Here is a 24,851-nt window from a genome sequence, read left to right as displayed (position 1 = left end):
GGGGAAAAGAGAGGGAGAAGTTCCTGCGAAGAACTGCGGGAATGTGCGGCTGGAATTCACTCTCCCCCCGGCTTAGGCGGCTGAGGGAGCGCTGGGCCCTGCTCGAGGCTCCCATGTCACTCCGAACAGCGCGGCACCCAGGGACCCTCCGCCACCCGTCACTCCATCCCTGGGATTCCAGCGCCTTAAGAAGGACGCTGTTCAAGAAGGCACGTTCGTTCTTCTCTATTTTCCCCCTCCATTTCTTTATTCGCCTTTTCACAATTGCCGAAACCATAATGATGGAATGGAATGCGGCGGCTTTCTGTTCCTGTTTTTAAAACGTTAAAGCTTAGGGGGGGAAAAAAAAAGAGAAAAAGAAGGCCAAATGCAGATTTTTGGTGAAGGGACGTATAAGTAAAACCAAAACGTCGTAGGGTTTTTCTTTTACCCATCTAGATGCAAAAGTGGGCTCAAGAAATGCAATTGCCTTCAGCATTAAATTAGAGCACGTAAATATTAAAAATGCATGGGCACGGAGTATTTAAAATTTCACCATGACATATAATATTAATCTGTTTTATGTAAAATTCATACCTGTAACTTAATGTAGGCCATTAATGCCCTGCTTCACGTACCCCGCTTTAAATAAGATACTGAGAGTGTCCAGAATCTCCTCCTTTTGCAACGAAGCATTAAAATTCACACTTCCAGTCCCTGGAGTCCTGCTTGGGCCCCACCCTGCCAGAAAAGTCTGCTAATTAAAGACGTTTCTGTGTTAGATTTCTAGTGGGAAAGCTGTCCTTCAATGGCTCAAAACAAAATTGCACAATGAACTTTGATAGGGCCTTGTGTGTACTGTGCAAGAAAAACTTGAGCCCTTCAGATAAGAAATGAGCATAAAAACTCTCTGTCAGTGGGGACATGAATTTTGTGTGCCTTTACCCTGCAAACCTCCCACCTTTAGACAAGCTAGGAGATGAATTAACTCAAGAATTTTCTTAATTTATGTACAGAATATGGATTGATGCCTTCATTTTTATAGATAATTGAAAGAAAGAGATATGGACCTCATTTTTTCTTGTCTACCCTCTGTAAGGAAACCCTCCCTTCCTTCCCAGAACTGAAATACCTGAATCAGGCAGGAATTTTGTTTAACCACGTGGGTACTTTATGACTATTGCATTGCTATTTCCCCAGAGCACATTCCTTTTTCCTGATGAAGTGAGGAGTGACCTTTTAATTCTGGTTTCACAGGTAGATGCAACAACCCTCCTCTCCCCTAATCCTTATGCGTTAAGGCCTCTGATAATTGTTTGAAAGCGAGTGACAGTCTCATTTACTCATGAGCATACCTAGACGGTCTACATACACACTTATCAAGAAACGCAGAATTAGAAAACCCAAAAGAAGGCTCCCTTCTAAATACAGGCATAGTTTTATACAGGCTTAAATTGATATAAATACACACAGAGTGAATATTGTCAATTTAGATAGAAAGCTGGGCAAGGGAGCCCTGCTGGGTGTAAGCTGTTCCCCTGGAGCCGATCACATCAGCATAGGTGATAATAATAAAAGGATATATGTACAGATGTTTTGTTCCATTGATTTTTTCCCCCTCCTTCCTAGAGTTTAAAAACTGCTCCAAAATTTAAAACCTAAGATTATTCTCTGTTTGGCAAAATGTAAGTATGCTAATATGCCCAGGGCACACTCACACTTCAGAACTTTACATGTCCTAGGTTGCTTAAAATTAAAATTTAAGTTTGAAATAGGTGACACAAAGGGACAGTCGTATCCATCTTTCTGGACTTGGTGACACCTCAGAGAGCCATGCCCTGGGTGTGGGCAGTGCCAGATACCAAAGTTTCAAGTTTTTTGGGGGTTGCTCTGTGTGTGACTCAGTCCTTCTGACTGTGGGACGCTGGGGGGTAAGTTAAAGGAATGTACTCTGGCCACATGATCAAGAACACCCAGGAAAAATGTGATCTCCAAATCCTGCCAGCAGAGGAGGTAGAATCAGTTATTGTATCCCTCTTTGTGAAGGTGGGAAGGCAGGAAGATATTAAAAAAAAAATCAAAGTTCTACATAAAACGCGATACAGTGGAAAGAAGGTATACATCCTGTGCTTTTTGGCCCAGGAAACGAGAGTCCTAGGAGCTACACAGCGTTATGTTTTTGATTTTTAGACACAGTCACTTATATGACGTCAAAGCTGAAGTCACGAAAGACTCCAGGCACTGATAGTTCAAAACAAGAGGTTACTCAGCACTTGCCAGCTTTTGGAAAAACCTTACAGGCGACATTATTTCTGCCGTGTAGAAAAAGAAATTCAGTTTCCCACGACTCTTCCTTTTACTTCAAACTGCTTCCCTCGCGCTTGTAAAAGTAAGGCAGGCTAGCCAAAAGCCCTTTGCCATGAAAGTGCTAGAGACTCCCAAAATATACCTCAATGGGAAACGGGGGTGAAATATTCATAGGAGAATCGCTAGGGAGTCCTGGTGACCAGAGTCATGTGTATACCCCTCCTCCGGACAAAGGGGTCTGCAGCCCTTTCTGGGGATGCTTTCTAGATGCTAATCAGACCCTCCCTGAACTGCAACACCCAGGCTCTTAGAATTCACAATCGCCCTGTGTTTACATGAAGCAAGGGTATCCAAGCATATTGTGCTATTCAGCCCAAATGCCTTTTTAGGACTTGATACTTCTTTCTCCATGGCCTGCAGTGAAACAGTGGGTGGGCTCAGGCACACAGATAAACATGAGCGTTCCCATGCCTTGGTCCCTCTCTGAATGTAAGTGGTCACTGAACAAGGCACATGTATTCTTTCCGGGCATGAGAAACCACTATGTACTCTGCTGCAGGAATGTCCCTTGCTCCAAAAGAGTAAATTGGGCAATGAGGCAATTCAAACTCAAGGCTGCTTTATCTGGTACTAAGCATTACAGACTTACTCGTGCTACCCTTGGACTGCTGATACCGGTCCCGGAAACGCTGATAACCTCTTGGTTTGCCCGGTCTTGGAAAAGGCTTATAGGAAGAGGACTTTATATACTGAACATAGCTGGGCAGTTGTGGCCATCAAAAATGCCAACTTCAGGAGTTTTGAAAGGTAGTCTGTTGAAATAAGATGTAGGTGATTTTTTTAAAAGCTTTCCTCAGTCAGATTAAGGACAGAAAATGAGAAGACAGAGGTGTCATTTGTTTTTACCTTAAGAGACATCAAGAACATGGGCTCAAAATCAGCCTTGGCTCCAGTTTTGGCTCCTTGATTTACTAGTTTTATATCATTAAGCTGGATTCTTAAATTCTTGTGCCTTTATATATGAAATGAAGGTAAAACTATCTACTTCATAAGGTATTTATAATAAATATGCAAACTTATATAAAGTTTTTAGAACAGCGTCTGGCATATAAGGTGTGCAAAAAATGTTAACATTTATTATTATTTTTGGTAAATAGTTCCTCCCCGTTTGTGGCTTGTCTTTTCATTCACTCAATCTTTTGAGAGCAGAAGTTTTTAATTTTGATGATGTTCAGTTAATCAATTTGTTCTTTTAGGGATCATGCTTTTGGTATTGTATCTATCTAAGAAATCTTTGCATAACCCAAGGTAACAAAGGTTTTCTCCTATGTTTTCTTCTGGAAGTTTTATAATTTTTAGGTAGGGTTGGTTTCACAGTCCTGCAACTTATTCAGTCACACAGCGTCCTGCGCATAGAAGGGCCCCATGCTTGGTTTAATGCTCTGCTATTAGCATTTTGAAATTCTCAGTAATTTCTGAACAAGGGGACCCGCATTTTCATTTTGCATTGGGCCCACGATATGTAGCCAGTGTTGGTTTTATGTTTATGTTTAGGTCTATGATCTATTTTGAGGTTACTTTGGTATGTGGTTCAAGATATGGATTGAAATTAAATTAATACTTTTGCATATGCATATCCAGTTGTTCCATTGGATTGCCTTTGCACCTTTGTCAAAAGCTGGTTGTATATATGTATGGGTCTATTTCTGGCCTCTGAATTCTGTTCTGTTGGTCTATTTGTCTATTTTTACACTGTGACCACACTGTCTTGATTACATAGCTTTATAATGTCTTGAAATCAGGTAGTGCTGATTGGCTGATCTTCCAGCTTTGTTCTTTCTCAAAGTTGTTTGGCTAATCTGGAGATGTTGCATTTCCATATGAATGTTAGAATCAGTTTGTGAATTTCTTCAAAAAAGGACTTGTACCCAAAATATATAAAGAACATATACCCAGGATATATAAAGAACTCTCAAAACTCAATAATAAGAAAACAACGCAATTAAAAAGTGGACACAAGACTCGCTCGGACAATCCAGTAAGTAAGATATATAAATGACGAACGCGCACATGAAAAGATGCTCAGCGTCACTGATCATTTGGGTTGTGCTTCAAAACTACAATGAGATACCACTACACACTTGTCAGAACTGCTAAAATTAAAAAGGCCGACCATACTAAATGCAGGTGAAGATGTGGAACAACTGGAACTCTCTACACTGCTGGTGGGAATGTAAAAGGAGAAAAATCACTTTGGAAAACAGTTTAGCGGTTTCTTAAAAAGTTAAATGTACACATATCATATGACCCATCCATTCCACTGCTAAGCATTTATCCAAGAGAGAGAAAATCGTATATCCAGGGGCCATGAAGGGACATGAGAATGATGGATGTGTTTATTATCTTGATTGTGGTAATGGTTTCACCGGTATATAATATGTTGAAACTTATCAAGTTGTACATCATATCTATATCTATATCTATTGTGTGCCAATTATATCTCCATAGAAGTATTTAAAAGTATTAATTTTAAAAATTAACATGAGGATCTCAGAAGAGTTCCTTCCATGAATCCACCAGGGTTTGTTTTCTATCTTCCATAACTGGGCATTTTATAGTCTCTCTCTCTCTCTTTCTTTTAAACTCTGTATCAAATTGCTGTCAAGCAGGCATCATAGGATTAACTGAATTCTGGTGAGACACCCTCCAAAGCAGGCATTAGACATATACTGCTTCACTGTATCAGCTGTCATGGTTATGCATTAACATATTCAATCACTTGCCAGAAGTAGATTCTAATAAAACCACCTCCACTCCTCCCTGTTTGGTATTGTTCTGATGTGACAGGGATTTGAGGCTCTGAGGAGGACTCAGCCTGATTATTTGAAATACTTTTCCCTTTTGCAAAAACTAAAGCTATGTTCTGGACTCTCATCTCCATGCTTCACCCCGGTTGTGACCTCTTCTGTCTCAATTACCCCAAATTAGCAGCTGCCTTGGGACAAATGCACACTGAGTGGAGAAGATAAGCAGCCTCGTCATTCTGTTTTCAGGATGGCCTAGGATTTTTTCCTCTTCATCATTTCCTTCCCAAGAAACTAAACAATCTAACAGGATTAAATGCATTCATTTCCAGAGCAGGGAGCAAAAATTCCCAATAGGCACCATATTTTTGCCTTTAAAATCCTATGGCTCAATCTGTAGCCTCAGCTTCTCCATCTGGCAAGAGAAGGGATTTACAGGGATGGAGTGAGGATTAGCTGCCTTGAAAGCCCCAGAGGAAAGGCAGTAAGTAAACAATAGGGGGCAGTATACTTGCGCATAATAGATACTCAATGTCCATTAATGTCTGTGCCATTATTGAAAGGGGCTTGTAATAGGTAAAATGGTTATGAAGATGCCGAAGAGACCAAGTTCCTGCTTTAGCTTATCATTATCCTTTAGCAGAGAAATTCAAAACAAAATTTATTTGTTTGTTTGCTTATTTACTTATTACTTAAAAATTCGTGCCAATAAATATTGATATATATTCCTCTGCTTCATTCTTTCTTGGAGCAGGTAATAATGTGAGGCTTTGCCAAGAAATGTTCTGCTCATAGCACAAATCATTGCTGGACTTCACTGATGGAGGGGTTTAGTTATATTTCCCTTTCTTTTAAAGTGAACACAAAATAATCTCAGAATATAGAAAGAGCACAATTAAATGTGTTTTAACTACTTAGAGGAAAGATACCAAATAAACAGTAATTTGCTTCACATCTTGAAACTGAATGTTGAATAGGAATCCATCACAGCAAATCTGCCTTCGCTGAGAAAAAACCTTCCCATTTTGTTGATAGCTAGGTCATGGTTCCTAAGAACAGATACAATGTTCAAGGAACAGTTGCATTGGGGCTTCCATGGTGGCCCAGTGGTTAAGAATCCGCCTGCCAATGCAAGGGACACGGGTTCGAGCCCTGGTCTGGGAAGATCCCACATGCCGCAGAGCATCTAGGCCCGTGAGCCACAATTACTGAGCCTGAGCTCTAGAGCCTGCAAGCCACCACTACTGAGCCCACGTGCCACAACTTCTGAAGCCTGTGCGCCTAGAGCCCGTGCTCTGCAACAGGAGAAGCCACTGCAATGAGAAGCCTGCGTGCTGCAACGAAGAGTAGCCCCTGCTTGCCGCAACTAGAGAAAGCCCGCGTGCAGCAATGAAGACCCAACGCAGCCAAAAATAAATATAAAAAAATAAATTTATAAAAAGAAACAGTTGCATTACTTTTACCCTGAAGAGGAATTTTGGAGACATTTTTGTAGAACTCACGCAGTTGTCATTGGTTATTGGATGGCTCACAGTGTCAGCGAACTGTGTACCTGTGGTGGAAAATGAGTGTGTGGAAAGTAGATGAACAGCATGAAAACTCACTTCTATGTAGAAGTGAGTATGTAGAAAACTATGTAGAAAAACGAGTACATTTTTCTCCTAGTGCAACAAAGCACCAAAGGAATTAAAGACGCAGAATTAAAGGAAAGAGACTGAGTTAACTTTGAACTTTATCAACGTTGGTAATTGTATATAAAAATAGTTCAGTTTGAACAAACCATCCCTTTGGGAGGGATTACAGGTAGAACTATTTTCTCTTGAATCAAATTAAATGATATTATAATCTTAAATGAAATATTTTTTCTTTTTTTTAAATTTTTTAATTTAATTTAATTTTTTTATACAGCAGGTTCTTATTAGTCATCAATTTTATACACATCAGTGTATATGTGTCAATTCCAATCTCCCAATTCATCACACCACCACCCCCACCCCCCCGCCGCTTTCCCTCCTTGGTGTCCATATGTTTGTTCTCTACATCTGTGTCTCAATTTCTGCCCTGCAAACCGGTTCATCTGTACCATTTTTCTAGGTTCCACATATATGCGTTAATATACGATATTTGTTTTTCTCTTTCTGACTTACTTCACTCTGTATGACAGTCTCTAGATCCATCCACGTCTCTACAAATGACCCAATTTCGTTCCTTTTTATGGCTGAGTAATATTCCACTGTATATATGTACCACATCTTCTTCATCCATTCGTCTGTCAATGGGCATTTAGGTTGCTTCCATGTCCTGGCTATTGTAAATAGTGCTGCAGTGAACATTGGGGTGCATGTGTCTTTTTGAATTATGGTTTTCTCTGGGTATATGCCCAGTAGTGGGATTGCTGGATCATATGGTAATTCTATTTTTAGTTTTTTAAGGAACCTCCATACTGTTCTCCATAGTGGCTGTATCAATTTACATTCCCACCAACAGTGCAAGAGGGTTCCCTTTTCTCCACACCCTCTCTAGCATTTGTTGCTTGTAGATTTTCTGATGATGCCCATTCTAACTGGTGTGAGGTGATACCTCATTGTAGTTTTGATTTGCATTTCTCTAATAATTAGTGATGTTGAGCAGCTTTTCATGTGCTTCTTGGCTATCTGTATGTCATCTTGGGAGAAATGTCTATTTAGGTCTTCTGCCCATTTTTGGACTGGGTTGTTTGTTTTTATAATATTGAGCTGCATGAGCTGTTTATATATTTTGGAGATTAATACTTTGTCCGTTGATACGTTTGCAAATATTTTCTTCCATTCTGAGGGTTGTCTTTTCGTCTTTGTGGTTTCCTTTGCTGTGCAAAAGCTTTGAAGTTTCATTAGGTCCTATTTGTTTATTTTTGTTTTTATTTCCATTACTCTAGGAGGTGGATCAAAAAAGATCTTGCTGTGATTTATGTCAAAGAGTGTTCTTCCTATGTTTTCGTCTAAGAGTTTTATAGTGTCCAGTCTTACACTTAGGTCTCGAATCCATTTTGAGTTTATTTCTGTGTATGGTGTTAGGGAGTGTTCTAATTTCATTCTTTTACGTGTAGCTGTCCAGTTTTCCCGGCACCACTTATTGAAGAGACTGTCTTCTCTCCATTGTATATCCTTGCCTCCTTTGTCATAGATTAGTTGACCATAGGTGCGTGGGTTTGTCCCTGGGCTTTCTATCTTGTTCCGTTGATCTATGTTTCTGTTTTTGTGCCAGTAAAATATTTTTTTTTCTTTTTTTTTTTTAAATTTTATTTATTTGTTTATTTATTTATGGCTGAGTTGGGTCTTCGTTTCTGTGCAAGGGCATTCTCTAGTTGTGGCAAGCAGGGCCCACTCTTCATCGTGGTGCGCAGGCCTCTCACTATCGCGGCCTCTCTTGTTGCGGAGCACAGGCTCCAGACGCACAGGCTCCAGACGCGCAGGCTCAGTAATTGTGGCTCACGGGCCTAGTTGCTCCGCGGCATGTGGGATCTTCCCAGACCAGGGCTCGAACCCGTGTCCCCTGCATTGGCAGGCAGATTCTCAACCACCGCGCCATCAGGGAAGCCCCATGTGCCAGTAAAATATTATCTTGATTACTGTAGCTTTGTAGTATAGTCTGAAGTCAGGGAGTCTGATTCCTCCAGCTCCGTTTCTTTCCCTCAAGACTGCTTTGGCTATTCGGGGTCTTTTGTGCCTCCATACAAATTTTAAGATTTTTTGTTCTAGTTCCGTAAAAAATGCCATTGGTAATTTGATAGGGATTGCATTGAATCTGTAGATTGCTTTGGGTGGTATAGTCATTTTCACAATATTGATTATTCTAATACAAGAACATGGTATATCTCTCCATCTGTTGGTATCATCTTTGATTTCTTTCATCAGTGTCTTACAGTTTTCTGCATACAGGTCTTTTGTCTCCCTAGGTAGGTTTATTCCTAGGTATTTTATTGTTTTTGTTGCAGTGGTAAATGGGAGTGTTCTCTTAATTTCTCTTTCAGATTTTTCATCATTAGTGTACAGGAATGCAGGAGATTTCTGTGCATTTATTTTGTATCCTGCAACTTTACCAAATTCATTGATGAGCTCTAGTAGTTTTCTGGTGGCATCTTTAGGATTCTCTATGTATAGTATCATGTCATCTGCAAACAGTGACAGTTTTACTTCTTCTTTTCCAATTTGTATTCCTTTTATTTCTTTTTCTTCTCTGATTGCCATGGCTAGGACTTCCAAAACTATGTTGAATAATAGAGGTGAGAGTGGACATCCTTGTCTTGTTCCCGATCTTAGAGGAAATGCTTTCAGTTTTTCACCATTGAGAGTGATGTTTGCTGTGGGTTTGTCATATATGGCCTTTATTATGTTGAGGTAGGTTCCCTCTATGCCCACTTTCTGGAGAGTTTTTATCATAAATGGGTGTTTAATTTTGTCAAAAGCTTTTTCTGCACCTATTGAGATGATCATATGGTTTTTCTCCTTCAATTTGTTAATATGGTGTATCACATTGATTGATTTGCGTATATTGAAGAATCCTTGCATCCCTGGTATAAATCCCACTTGATCATGGTGTATGATCCTTTTAATGTGTTGTTGGATTCTGTGTGCTAGTATTTTGTTGAGGATTTTTGCATCTATGTTCATCAGTGATATTGGCCTGTAGTTTTCTTTTTCTGTGAAATCTTTGTCTGGTTTTGGTATCAGGGTGATGGTGGCCTCATAGAATGAGTTTGGGAGTGTTCCTTCCTCTGCAGTTTTTTGGAAGAGTTTGAGAAGGATGGGTGTTAGCTCTTCTCTAAATGTTTGATAGAATTCACCTGTGAAGCCATCTGGTCCTGGACTTTTGTTTGCTGGAAGAGTTTTAATCACAGTTTCAATTTCATTACTTGTGATTGGTCTGTTCATATTTTCTGTTTCTTCCTGGTTCAGTCTTGGAAGGTTATACCTTTCTAAGAATTTGTCCATTTCTTCCAGGTTGTCCATTTTATTGGCATAGTTGCTTGTAGTAGTCTCTTAGGATGCTTTGTATTCCTGCGGTGTCTGTTGTAACTTCTCCTTTTTCATTTCTGATTTTATTAATATGAGTCCTCTCCCTCTTTTTCTTGATGAGTCTGGCTAATGGTTTAACAATTTTGTTTATCTTCTCAAAGAACCAGCTTTTAGTTTTATTGATCTTTGCTATTGTTTTCTTTGTTTCTATTTCATTTATTTCTGCTCTGATCTTTATGATTTCTTTCCTTCTGCTAACTTTGGGTTTTGTTTGTTCTTCTTTCTCTAGTTCCTTTACGTGTAATGTTAGATTGTTTATTTGAGATTTTTCTTGTTTCTTGAGGTAGGCTTGTATAGCTATAAACTTCCCTCTTAGAACCGCTTTTGCTGCATTCCATAGGTTTTGGATCATCGTGTTTTCATTGTCATTTGTCTCTAGGTATTTTTTGATTTCCTCTTTGATTTCTTCAGTGATCTCTTGGTTATTTAGTAACGTATTGTTTAGCCTCCATGTGTTTGTGTTTTTTACATTTTTTTCCCTGTAATTCATTTCTAACCTCATACCATTGTGGTCAGAAAAAGATGCTTGATATGATTTCAATTTTCTTAAATTTACTGTGGCTTGATTTGTGACCCAAGATGTGATCTATCCTGGAGAATGTTCCATGTGCACTTGAGAAGAAAGTGTAGTCTGCTGTTTTTGGATGGAATGTCCTATAAATATCAATTAAATCTATCTGGTCTGTTGTATCACTTAAAGCTTCCGTTTCCTTATTTATTTTCATTTTGAATGACCTGTCCATTGGTGTAAGTGAGGTGTTAAAGTCCCCCACTATTATTGTGTTACTGTCGATTTCCTCTTTTATAGCTGTTAGCAGTTGCCTTATGTATTGAGGTGCTCCTATGTTGGGTGCATATATATTTATAATTGTTATATCTTCTTGGATTGATCCCTTGATCATTATGTAGTGTCCTTCCTTGTCTCTTGTAACTTTCTTTATTTTAAAGTCTATTTTATCTGATATGAGTATTGCTACTCCAGCTTTCTTTTGATTTCCATTTGCATGGAATATCTTTTTCCATCCCCTCACTTTCAGTCTGTATGTGTCCCTAGGTCTGAAGTGGGTCTCTTGTAGACAGCATATAGATGGGTCTTGTTTTTGTATCCATTCAACAAGCCTGTGTCCTTTGGTTGGAGCATTTAATCCATTCACGTTTAAGGTAATTATTGATATGTATGTTCCTATGACCACTTTCTTAATTGTTTTGGGTTTATTTTTGTAGGTCCTTTTATTCTCTTGTGTTTCCCACTTAGAGAAGTTCCTTTAGCATTTGTTGTAGAGCTGGTTTGGTGGTGCTGAATTCTCTTAGCTTTTGCTTGTCTGTAAAGCTTTTGATTTCTCCATTGAATCTGAATGAGATTCTTGCCGGATAGAGTAATCTTGGTTGTAGGTTCTTCCCTTTCATCACTTTAAGTATATCATGCCACTCCCTTCTGGCTTGTAAAGTTTCTGCTGAGAAATCAGCTGTTAACCTTATGGGAGTTCCCTTGTATGTTATTTGTCGTTTTTCCCTTGCTGCTTTCAATAATTTTTCTTTGTCTTTAATTTTTGTCAGTTCGATTGCTATGTGTCTTGGCGTGCTTCTCCTTGGGTTTATCCTGTATGGGACTCTCTGCGCTTCCTGGACTTGGGTGGCTATTTCCTTTCCCATGTGAGGGAAGTTTTCGACTATAATGTCTTCAGATATTTTCTTGCGTCCTTTCTCTCTCTCTTCTCCTTCTGGGACCCCTATAATACGAATGTTGTTGCATTTAATGTTGTCCCAGAGGTCTCTTAGGCTGTCTTCATTTCTTTTCATTCTTTTTTCTTTGTTCTGTTCCTCAGCAGTGAATTCCACCATTCTATCTTCCAGGTCACTTATCTGTTCTTCTGCCTCAGTTATTCTGCTATTGATTCCTTCTAGTGTAGTTTTCATTTCAGTTATTGTATTGTTCATCTCTGTTTGTTTGTTCTTTAATTCTTCTAGGTCCTTGTTAAACATTTCTTGCATTTTCTCGATCTTTGCCTCCATTCTTTTTCTGAGGTCCTGGATCATCTTCACTATCATTATTCTGAATTCTTTTTCTGGAAGGTTGCCTATCTCCACTTCATTTAGTTGTTTTTCTGGGGTTTTATCTTGTTCCTTCATGTGGTACATAGCCCTCTGCCTTTTCATCTTGTCTGTCTTTCTGTGAATGTGGTTTTTGTTCCACAGCCTGCAGGATTGTAGTTCTTCTTGCTTCTGCTGTCTGCCCTCTGGTGGATGAGGCTATCTAAGAGGCTTATGCAAGGTTCCTGATGGGAGGGACTGGTGGTGGGTAGAGCTGGGTGTTGCTCTGGTGGGCAGAACTCAGTAAAACTTTAATCCACTTAACTGTTGATGGGTGGGGCTGGGTTCCCTCCCTGTTGGTTGTTTGGCCTGAGGCAAGCCAATACTGGAGCCTACCTGGGGTCTTTGGTGGGGCTAATGGCAGACTCTGGGAGGGCCAGAGGAGTACTTCCCAGAACTTCTGCTGCCAGTGTCCTTGTCCCTATGGTGAGCCACAGCCACCACCCGCCTCTGCAGGAGACCCTCCAACACTAGCAGGTAGGTCTGGTTCAGTCTCCCCTGGGGTCACTGCTCCTTCCCCTGGGTCCTGATGCGCACACTACTTTGTGTGTGCCCTCCAAGAATGGAGTCTCTGTTTCCCCCAGTCCTGTCGAAGTCCTGCAATCAAATCCCACTTGCCTTCAAAGTCTGATTCTCTAGGAATTCCTCCTCCTGTTGCTGGACCCCCACGTTGGGAACCTGACATGGGGCTCAGAACCTTCACTCCAGTGGGTGGACTTCTGTGGTATAAGTGTTCTCCAGTCTGTGAGTCACCCACCCAGCAGTTATGGGATTTGATTTTACTGTGATTGTGCCCCTCCTACCATCTCATTGTGGCTTCTCCTTTGTCTTTGGATGTGGGGTGTCTTTTTTGGTGAGTTCCAGTGTCTTCCTGTCGATGATTGTCCAGCAGCTAGTTGTGATTCTGGTGTTCTCGCAAGAGGGAGTGAGAGCACGTCCTTCTACTCTGCCATCTTGGTTCCAGGACCCAGACAGTTTCTATATCACAGCAAGGCACCAGACTCTTGCTGCTCTCTGGCTTCCTGGATTCTTGTTAAAGGCAGGCCAGGATGATCAGATATCAAGGGTGGCATAGTGGAGGATAAAGAATCTGAAATATTTTTTCTTAAGACAACTGTTTGACCAAGTAATCTAAAAATTAGATAAAGCACTAGATAATACTTGGTCTGATTGAACCATATCTACCATTTTAAAAACATCTTGTTCATTAGGTCAACATTAAGGTATAATTCTCTTTGCATTATGATCTAAAAAATGAGTAAAACACATATCAGGAAAAATAAGACAATTACTGTGACAACATTGTAAAAGTGCTACATATATTGTCATTGAGGCTTCTGGGCATAAGACTGGAGTTATATGAGATCAAAGAAACTTGTTGAAAATACTTTAACATTGGTCATCCACCCATTGTTCTGTCTTTATCAGGAATCTACAACCTGTACTACATAAAATGATTCTGCCCTTTGGTGGATTATTAAATGGCCATTGTCCATCAACAGACTTCCCAGAACTGCCAACTCTAACTTCTGGTGAACATGGTTGGAAGAACAGTAATGCTTTCTTTTTATCCATCTGCTAGAAGCATCCTTATGTACCAAAGAGATATAGGCTTAAAACCTCTATATTAGAATTACATCACACCCAACTCTTCAGCCTTACTTTTAAGGCTCTCTGTTAACTCATCCTTCTCCAAAACTGTTTCAATTCAATTCAGTTCAATTCAAGTCAATCCTGCACACATATGTCTTGTACAGCTATTGTATGACAAGGCTGTGTTCAAGAAAAATAAGCCCCTTACGTACCTCATGGAGCTTGCTATTTAATGGAAATGGTTTAAACAAATTAAAAATTAATCAGTGCAATACAGTGCATTCTGTGCAATAGTACAGGCATGGATGGGGCACAGTGGGAGCAAAAACCAAAGCCTGAGTCAAAAAGGAAACTTCAAAGAGGAAGAGTTACTCAAGCTGGATCAAGAGTTACTCAAGTTACTCAAGCTTGAAAAATGACTTCGTCAGCGGAAGAAGGCTTTTCAGGTAGTGGGAAAAGCAAGTGCAGAAGCTTGGAGGAGTGAAGCTCCAAGGATGTCCCTTGTTCTCTCTGCTTCAGTCCAAACACTCAACTTTCATTTCCTTACAATCAGCTAGTACTTTTCTTCCTCATCTCATGATGGTCTTCCCATCTAAACAATTTTCCACTCTTCTTTCTTCCAATCCACAGCCACCAACTCTTTCAAAAACCACTGTAGGTCTTAGTGCAACATGATTTCTTCATCTGGGAAGCCATCTGTCATTCATTCCCTCACTATAACTTTTTTAGAGTAACTTTATTCATTTTCCATTTTATAATATATATACAAATTGCAAAGAAATTCCAAACATAAAGAAAAACATAAAGATGAAAAATAAAGGTCATGCACAAACCCACACCTAGAAATAACCACTGTTTATATTTTATTGTGCTTATTTCCCATGAATATAAATATTATTTCTTGAACAGAGATTTTAGTGTGCAATGCATACTTCTTGGAAATCTAATTTTTCACTTCATATGGCATGGATATATTTCCATGTCAATAGTTACTTGTCTTTGTCATAATTTTTATGGTTGCATAGTGTTCTATTATATGGACATGCCATGACTTATTTAACAAACTATTATAGATATTTTATTATTTCCAATTTTTTGCTATGTCCTCTTATCACATCAATAGTACACGACAGTTTGCCTTTGTTGGCATGCTACTATGCAATTCTCCTTAAGCTATGTCAGGATTGTGTGTTTTATTTTATTTTTTTATTTATTTTATTTTTTGCCTCGCCGCATGGCTTGTGGGATCTTAGTTCCCCAACCAGGGACCGAACCCGGGGCCCTGGCAGTGAAAGCCCCAAGTCCTAACCACTGGACTGCCAGAGAATTCCCAGGATTGTGTGTTTTAGATTTTCAACTGTCGAAAGCATCTTAGAGGAAAGGCCAGTTCTTCCTTCTCTTTTGCTACTTTTTGTAGGTAGTAAAGAGTTATTCATATAGTAAGTGCTCACAGGGCTGCTCGGGGTGTTGGCAAAATCTTCCAGGATGACATCCTAGTGAAGGGCTGGTCAGAGGTGACCTTCAGATATTGCACGTATTCAGAGTGTGGCTAGCCTGTTGAAATGAGAGAGAGGAAGGGTTGGAGCAGAGTAGTGGTAGATCCACCAGGTCGGCTGACATCCCAGGAAGGTTCTTGTCTACTTAGCAAAAAGCTTTAGGCAGGCTGCTAAAACTTACGAATTTGCTGGAGATGTCTCAAGTGAGGGAAGTGGTGGGAAAGAGAGGTCATAGGGGTAGAAAAACCTCTCATTCCTTTCTTTCAACTCTTTATTTTCTTGCTCAATTATATCCTAGAGCCAGAATTTAAATACAATTACAAACAACTTTGACAATGAAGTTTATGTCCCCTCTGCACAGCAACTAATCACTATATTCACCCACATTGACCCAAACCTTTTTATTCCCCTAGGTCTACACTACCAGCCTTCCGTAGTGACCACCATAATGTACTCCAATGGCAAAAGGTAAACCACCCATTCTATTGATAAAAATGTAAATCTGGAATAAGTAAATAGAAATGGCATTTATAAAAGGAAGGGTTTTTTTTGGACATTCAGGTGCTCATTCATTTTATTGAACAACCAAACACAGAACTATGTAACTTAAGTAGGTATAAGGTCCCATTCAACAGTAAGAGTTTAGAAAGGGTTGTTATAATAATGTATAACATTATACATAATAACTTTTTTATTTTGGCAAAATCCATCTTGGAATACAAACGTCCTTAGTATAAAAATGATTCTTCATTTTCTCAATTGGAATATGATAAGTGTTTTAACTTGTTGTTGATGAGACAACGCTTTTGTAACCCAGGAGGTCAGAAATCCATTATTTAATTTCTGAAGGGACAGGAAAGAACAACAGTGGAGCGCTCTTCCATCATCCTGCCGTAACATGTTCGCTGAGCCATCAGGCTCCTGCGGCGCCTTTATATCTGCCCCACTGAAATGAAAAAGAGTGGTTAGCATCTTATAGAAATGGTGGTTCTAAGATATTTATGGCAGGTGTTATAAGGGGCTTCTTCCTTCCTTCGGTCTTGGATAACCTAAAAAAAGCGTCATCGGTCTTATGCCTTGATAAAGTTTAGAATTGTTTCCAAAAATGGGAAGAAGTAGTAGTCACAGTTCTATCTCTGTTCTCGTTACTAAATATCTAGACAGTTCCAGATTTTCAGGGTGAGTAGACAGGTGCAGCCTGCAGTGTGGTAGCCAGCTCCAAAGACCATTTCTCAATAGTCCATCACCTTGCTAGTGGGATGGTACATGGCAGAGGAGGGAAATTGGCTGAAGATCTCCCTGTTAGTTATTATTCCCTTGTCATGAGTAAAAATCACATGTCTAGAAGAGTATGGCTTCTTCTCTAGGCCATTTCATTCTTATAATTCTATCATGGTTGGAATACACGCTGAATAAAGGCTATTTTGTAGCCAGCAGAAGAATTTGGATTAGTGATTGGGAAGTCTGTGGGTACTAACAGAACAAATAAATATCTCTGAACCAATGTTTCAGTGACAACACAGAAAAGAAAATACAAAGGTTGGGGGCAGGAATCCAGGTCTGACATCTAGGAAAGTAAATACAAGGAGGCAAAAAATATGAGAGAAGGTATTTTGAACCAATTATCTATTTTAACGAGAGTCTCTGGAACGTGATATAAATATTTACTAGATAAACACATAGAATTTCCCCTGTATTCATGTACTTAAAGCAGAATATAATGATCTGGGTGGGAGGTTGGACTGGAAATTATCTAGGTCCCTTCCAAATGTAAATTTTTATGATTCCATGGCATTCTTACATCACTGTGCACGCTATTCCCACTTAATTTGCAATCTCTAATTAGCTTTACAATTATAGTTTTAGTAAAATGCCTCACTGGTCTTCACTTCTAAATGCCTAATACCGCTTTACTACAGGCAACAAAGAGATAAACAGGCACCTTGGTGATAAAGGTACTTGGCCTATATCAATAATACTAATATTTCGGGGCTTCCCTGGTGGCACAGTGGTTGAGAATCTGCCTGCTAATGCAGGGGACACGGGTTCGAGCCCTGGTCTGGGAAGATCCCACATGCCGCGGAGCAACTAGGCCCGTGAGCCACAACTACTGAGCCTGCGCGTCTGGAGCCTGTGCTCCGCAACAAGAGAGGCCACGATAGTGAGAGGCCCGCGCACCGCGATGAAGAGTGGCCCCCGCTTGCCACAACTAGAGAAAGCCCTCGCACAGAAACGAAGACCCAACACAGCCAAAAATAAATAAATAACAAAAATAAGTAAATTTAAAAATAAAAAAAATAATAATAATATTTCATCTTGCAAGAGATTCAGCACTTGTTTTAAAGCATGCCATTTGCTTTGTGCATATGCCTTGTACATTACCATCTAGCACAATAGTCTCATCTACAACTTGGAAGATACTTATATTCATGTAGTGGCTATGTTTTTGAAATACACAGTATGGCTTTGTATTATCAATTCTGATTTCCGGAAGTCATCCAAGAAAACTCGTCTGTCCTATCACAAAGATGAATTCTGATTATCTTCCACATTTTTATTGACTTTTTTCTAGGAAGTAGAGTCTATGTAATTCTCAAAAGGATTTGCAACATATACAACAGTGCATTGTCAAACTCAGTCTTCTAATTAAAGCTGGGAAATAAATAGCCAGTTCCCCTATAACTATATTACTTGGAGTTCACAATTTAGGGAAGTACATGCATTCACTCTCTTATCTCTTCAAATACCTAAGGTACCTAAACGTGAGGAGGCTTGAATCTATTGTATTATCATTCATTCATTATCTATCACTTTGTACTTGGTCCTTCTGTATTTCCCCTGGAGGTTTAAACTTTTATAATAATAATAATAATAGTAGTTGTATAATAGTTATTGTATGTATATTTATTCTGATCAATAGGTTCTAGAGAATTATACTCTGCAAATATGGGTTACTTTAAGGATGTCGTAAGATAAATCTCTTTTACCATCTTAAAAATCACCGGCAGAGTGAGGGCACTGATAAAATGGTAGGGATTGAAAGTAGACTAACACAGGTTCCCAAATGTTGGTGTGCAAAACAATCTTCTGTGTACTTGCCTAAAATACAGATATCTGGGAACCACCCCTAGTTTTTCTGCTTCAGGTGATTCGAATGCAGTGACTTAAGGACCACATTTTGAAAAATACTGGTGTCCTCAATAGTAAGTATAATAATAAATTTAAAAAAGCAAACACTGTATATATGAAATTTAATCAAGTCTATAGGTAAAAGGTAGATAATTCAAGACATAATTGTTTGAGTGCTATTTGTGCAGACATCACAGGAGTTGACACACTATGAATGGAAATGAACTGCGGAGGGAATAAAGTGGCATGTTGGTGATGATGATGTGTTAGCATATAATACCTACCATTTATTGAATTGTGACTATATTCTAGGCACTATGAAATGGCTTCACTTATAGGTATGTCATTTAATTCTCACGATCCTGAGAGGTAGCACCTCAAAATGCAGGACTGAGTGAAATTATTTAGCAGTTGCAATCAACAGAGTAAATGTAAATTAAGAAAGTTAAAAAAGCAAAAAGTCAATCAGAGGCAAAGAGATTAATAATCTCTAACTATATAAATATCTATAAATATACATATATACTCACTTTCAGAAGTCTAATCACTAATCATTCATGTGCATGCTATATTTTTAAGCTTAGAATTAAGCCAGGGATGGTTAAGGGAAGAAATTGTCAAAAAATAAACGCAGAAAGAACCAGAGCAGGGTAAACTGGTTTTCCAAATATAGACTCTTAGGAGTGAAAGGAGGAGTGGAGTTTCCCCAGCCAAGTTTCACTTTGGAGGAGAACTCCCAATACAGTGTAACCACCCGAGCAGCTTTGGCAGGGCTGTTTATCATAGCCAGCAAAGGGGAGGGTGGAGCCCTTTTTCTGACAATGAAAACTCTTCTCAGAGTTCAGTGAGAACAACGTGAGCTCACTCCCTAAAAGATCTCAAAATTCAACAGAATTGAAAGTCATGAAAAACATAGTATTAACTGTAGTATTTTATTTTTATTTTTTTTTAAATTTATTTTTGGCTGTGTTGGGTCTTCGTTTCTGTGCGAGGGCTTTCTCCAGTTGCGGCAAGTGGGGGCCACTCTTCATCGCGGTGCGCGGGCCTCTCACTATCGCGGCCTCTCTTGTTGCGGAGCACAGGCTCCAGACACGCAGGCTCAGTAATTGTGGCTCACGGGCCTAGCTGCTCCACGGCATGTGGGATCTTCCCAGACCAGGGCTCGAGCCCATGTCCCCTGCATTGGCAGGCAGATTCTCAACCACTGCGCCACCAGGGAAGCCCCTGTAGTACTTTAAGACTGAAGTTACATATAATGTATCTTTTTATGAAGCTGAACTATATAACTTCTGTAATTAATGTTATCTGAAGATAAATCGAAAGGTACAGTTTCAGTTATGCAAGGTGAATAAATTCTAGAGATTTACAGATAGAGGACAGCGTGTTGCCTGTAGTTAACAATACTGTATTACATACTTAAAAATTTGCTAAGAGAGGGCTTCCCCAGTGGCGCAGTGGTTGGGAATCCGCCTGCCAATGCAGGGGACATGGGTTCGAGCCCTGGTCCGGGAAGATCCCACATGCCTCGGAACAGCTGGGCCTGTTCACCACAACTACTGAGCCCACGAGCCACAACTGCTGAGCCGCGTGCCTAGAGCCCATGCTCCGCAACGAGAGGCCACTGCAGTGAGAAGCCCACGCACCGCAACAAAGAGTAGCCCCCGCTCACTGAAACTGGAGAAAGCCCGCGCGCAGCAAGGAAGACCCAACACAGCCAAAAATAAGTACATAAATACATAAATAAATAAAACTTTAAAAAAATTTGCTAAGAGGGTAGATCTTAAGTGTTCTTATCACACACAAGAATAACAACAACAACAATAATAATAGTAAAGAAAGAAAGCAGGAGGAAACTTTTGAAGGTGATGAATATGTTTATGGCATAGATTGTAGTGACAGTTTCATGGACATATACTTATCACCAAACTCATCAAGTTGTAGACATTAAATATTTACAACAAAAAATAAAAATTAGCCTTGGAGAAGTGATCAGACTTGCAGCCTAATCTGGCTGCAGTCCTAACTCTACCACTGACTGGGTGAGGCTCATGTAATCTTCTCCCCTTTAGCTTCCCCATCTGTCAATGCAATAAGAGGCTAGAACTGCTTGATCTACAGGGTTCTGCCCAACTCCAATAGTCTATGCTTATATTTAATTAATTAGTTCATTTGGGGTCTTGTTTTCAAAAAGAGTTATGTTGTAAGCCGCCATGATTTACCTTCTCCAAGAATAATAGCAATGCCCTCAAGCTATTTTAAGCAAGGGTCAATGGAATATTGAGAGACATAGGGGGAGAGCCACTGGCTGCTGTGTTGACACCATTCTATACACAAGGACAGGGGTAGGCAGGAGGTTACTGTAATAATCCAGGCTTTAACTGGGCTGACTCAGCAGACGTGGTGAGAAGTAATTGGATATATTTTGGAACTATGGCCTGTGGGTTGTTAGGGGAAAGAGGAGTCAAAATTTTCTGTAGTTTTTGGCCTTAAACAACTGAAAGGACAGAGTTGGCATTTACTGATGGTCGGGCTGGGGGAATGACAGTTTAGTTCTGCCCATATTAAATTGAAATGCCTACTAAGGATCCAAATTGGACCCAAATTGGATATCTGAATCTAGAGTTCGGGGGAGATGTTTGCGCTCGAACTATAAATTTGGGAGTGATCGTCTCCATATGGATGGTATGTAAAACCACAAGACTGGATAATGCATTCTAGGGAGAAGGGATAGCTAGAGAAGGGGGTCCAAGGATCAAGTTCTGTATCACTTCAATGTTCAGAGGTTGGGGAGATGAGGAAGAAGCAGAAAAGAATGTGAGAAGAGAGACCAGTGAAAAGGGGAAGTGAAGGGAAGAAATAGCTTCAAAGAGCAGGGAGTGCCTTAGACAGGTCCAATGCTCTTAATATGGTACAGGCTGGAAGAAACCTTGCCTGCAAGGGAAAAATCCAATAGCAATGGAAACTACTTTATCGGCCTCATCTTCCAGCTAATTCTTTGTACCTTGGCACAGCAAGCATAGGAAAGAAGGAAGACTTTTTAATTAGATGTATTTAAAATACAGATAGGAACATATCAATCTGGGTTAAATATATATATATATATATATATATATATATATATATATATATATATATATATAATCACCTGTTTCCAAATTCAGTCTGCTAGGGCACCATGCAGTAATTTCTTCCAAGAAGAAATTTTATTTTTCTGTGTTTTCAATGATGCAAACTATCCAAAGAGCCTACTTTCCAGTGGGAAGAATGCACTGTAAAAGGATTTTTTCAAAAATCTCTAAGTGAAAAAAATTTTTTTCCTTCTTTTTTTGTACTCATCATATGAATGTATTCCTGGATTTCCTTGTAAATAAGATACATGAAATGAATGAATGAGCTCTAACGTAATGTCTGTTGATGAAGGGACACATTCTAGGCTCAGTTTCTCACAGTGCTTTGCCCGTAGCTTTCTGAACAGTCCCTTCAGCCAGCACCTTTGACACTAAGATCTGCCATTTAGAACACCTCTTACTTGCTACCCTCCTTTCAGCTCTGACTACCCCAGATCAGGTGTTTTCCAGGTGGTCTGTGAGGGCACCTGTATTTTTTCACTTCCTCAACTGTGGGCAGGAAACAGCTCTGACAGCTACCCAGAAACTCTGGTTATGAGTCTAATCTCCTCACTTGTCCAGTTGCTTTGTAGGAATCAAATACAATTTTTCGTGATTTACATCATTCCCACTAGCCCCTCCTCTATTTGATCCTTTTTGCCTGTGGCTTTCCTGATCACATTTATGAGGATAATATTTCCTCACATGCTCAGAGAGAATGCTCTTCTTAGTGGCTTTGGGGAGAAGAGGCCCCTTTCCTGGCCTGTGGTCTTGGAGAAGAGTGACTCAATAACATCACCATTAAACTTATATTCTCTACAGCGTAGATTCGCTAGTTTTCCTAATTATCTGGTATTTCAAGTCAATGGATGTTTAAAGGTTTTGGTTTTCAATTATTCAGATTGTATTTGTATAGGTACGCACCATGGGAGTAACCCAGTGAAACATGCTGCCTGCTATGTTAAGTTATGCACTGTTTACTTGACATTACCTAGAAGCATCTGCTTATCATCACATAATTTAGCATTTTATTCTGTTTCCACAGTCACCTTAAATGCCATGTAATGGCAGTACATTGAATGTTTCCTTTTCCCCTTATTTATCACAATAAAGTATTACTTTATACCAATAAAAACAAAATAATTTTCTGTCTTTACTTCCTAAATGTTCTACAACAGACATGAATTATTGGAACAACGAATAAAAAGAAAAAGAAATACACCACCAAAGAATTTCTACTGTAAAAATTTTTTTTTGCTGTTCTTTGTTTAGTGTTATTATTAAAGGATTATGGATTACTTCCCAGTGACTTTTCTAGCTTAATGAGGGATCCTGGGAATATCAGTTCTGGGTGAAGACAATAAGCATAAAAAACAAGATACATATGCCTTTCCCCTAGAATACAAATATAAAATCCAATCGGTCTGGAAGGCAAAAAGCAGCACAGACATATATTTATAAAGGAAGCCATAAATATCCTGCATTTTGGGGTGCCTGAGTCATATCAGGTTGTAGTATTACATCATGAGGCAATCTTTAAGTGAATCTGATTTCTCTGTAGGTGATATATATGAACATAATTCTTACCACTCCAACTTTTTTAAAAAATAAACTTTCATTTGGAAGAATTTTAGATGTACAGAAAAGTTGCAAAAATAGAACAGAGAGTTCCCATGTACCTTTTACTCAGTTTCCCCAGATGTTAACGTCTTTCATAACTATGGTACATTTGTGATGATTAAGAACTTAACCTTGTTATATTACTATTAACTAAATTACAGACTTGACTTGAATTTAACCCATGTTTCCACTAACATTCTTTTTCTTTTCCAGGATCCAATCCAGGATACCAAACTGCATCTAGAACCCCAACCTTTGAGGAAAATTAGGACCAGAGTTAGAGCTATAAAGACCTCAGATCTAATGGATAGAGACTTAGGTTTGGAATCAGGAAGAATAAATAGAAATAGCACAGATGTAAGTCTTGGAAAAACCTTAACTTCAAAGATGCAGCCATCATTATGTTTTACTTCAGGCAATTTATATATCTGATGGAAATCTCAGGTCATCTGGTATTCCCCTTTATTGTCAGAATTTAGCAAGGGCTCTTTTAAGTCAAAACATTGAAAACCCTATTAACTGTGATACACTCCTGGACTTAAGCAAAGGGCAGTATCTCAGATTTAGCAGTATCATCTAGATGAAAATGTGTATATAATATTCTGAGATATAGTTATCTTCATACGTAGTTACTATCTTATGTATCTCATCTCCTTCCAGTTTATGCCTTATCCCTTGACCTGTAGCTACAGTAAGCATCACAGTGTTTCTTTAGTTTGTTCATTCACCCAAAACAGGTATTGAGAACTACTTTGTGCTAAGCACTGGGCTGAGCTCTGTGGACCCATTAGTCTTTTGGATGAACCCAGACAGGATAGCCAGGCTTTATTGTACAGTGGATAAATGCTAATAGAGGTATTCCTAGAGTGCTGGGGAAAGAAGCATAGAAGACATGCATGGAGAAGAGGAAATTCATGCAAAAGACATGGAAGCATGAGGTAGCATGGCCTTTTGAGTGTTCATGCCTTGCCTGGGAGACACGGCAGGGACCGGAACTGGATGTGTGGGTGGGGGCTTGGGATGACAAAGACCTTGGATGCCAACTGAGGGGTCTGAATTAATCATGTGGAGGATGGGGAACCAACGATCAAATTGTGCTTTGGAAAGATCAGTGTAGAGAATGGATTGCCGGAAGAAAGAATTTGAAGCAGGGAAAGCAGAGGGAACTTTTGGGGTAGTGTGGTTTATGCAAGAAACTACAAAGCCCTCCTCTCTCTTCTTTGCTTGACCAACATCTAAATCATCCATATAGGAATAGGTTGAAATGCTACTTCCTTTGAGAAGCCTTTCTTCCCTACTCCTCAGGACATACATAGTCACTCACTCCTATAGCTCTTTGCTCATAATTTAATTATAGTATTTATCACTGAGTGTTGTACGGATTGTTTGTCATGTCTATCTCCCTACTACAGTGAGTTTTCTAGGTCAGGGCCTCTATCTTATTCATCTTGGCATCTTTAGCATTTAGGACAGTGCCTTGCACAGGGTGTCTGCTCAAATATTTGATGAGTGAGAGACAGAATGAATATTTGCCAGTCGTGGATAGAATGCATGAGAAAGTTGATCTTTCCCCCCAAACTGAATATTCATTATTACCCAAATTAATTTTTGCAAAATTCCATGCACGATCATTTAATTAGTCCAATTGAGGAAACAAGGAAATGAGACTCA

General features: G+C 39.4%; 1 long non-coding RNA gene across 2 annotated transcripts in view; it reads left to right on the top strand.

Moving 5' to 3' along the window:
* Positions 1-24,851, top strand: part of LOC132374391 (uncharacterized) — a 26,901-nt gene extending 2,050 nt beyond the window's left edge. The window contains exons 2-4 of one of the 2 annotated variants that reach the window (XR_009505667.1): positions 15,738-15,792; positions 18,470-18,527; positions 23,394-24,851. This is a non-coding gene — a long non-coding RNA (uncharacterized LOC132374391). The remainder of the gene's footprint in view (positions 1-15,737; positions 15,793-18,469; positions 18,528-23,393) is intronic. The other variant, XR_009505666.1, reaches the window with a different exon arrangement.

The sequence above is a fragment of the Balaenoptera ricei genome, chromosome 11 (genome assembly GCF_028023285.1).
Source record: "Balaenoptera ricei isolate mBalRic1 chromosome 11, mBalRic1.hap2, whole genome shotgun sequence".
NCBI classification, from domain to species: Eukaryota; Metazoa; Chordata; class Mammalia; order Artiodactyla; family Balaenopteridae; genus Balaenoptera; species Balaenoptera ricei.
This window is presented reverse-complemented; position numbering and strand designations above follow the sequence as displayed.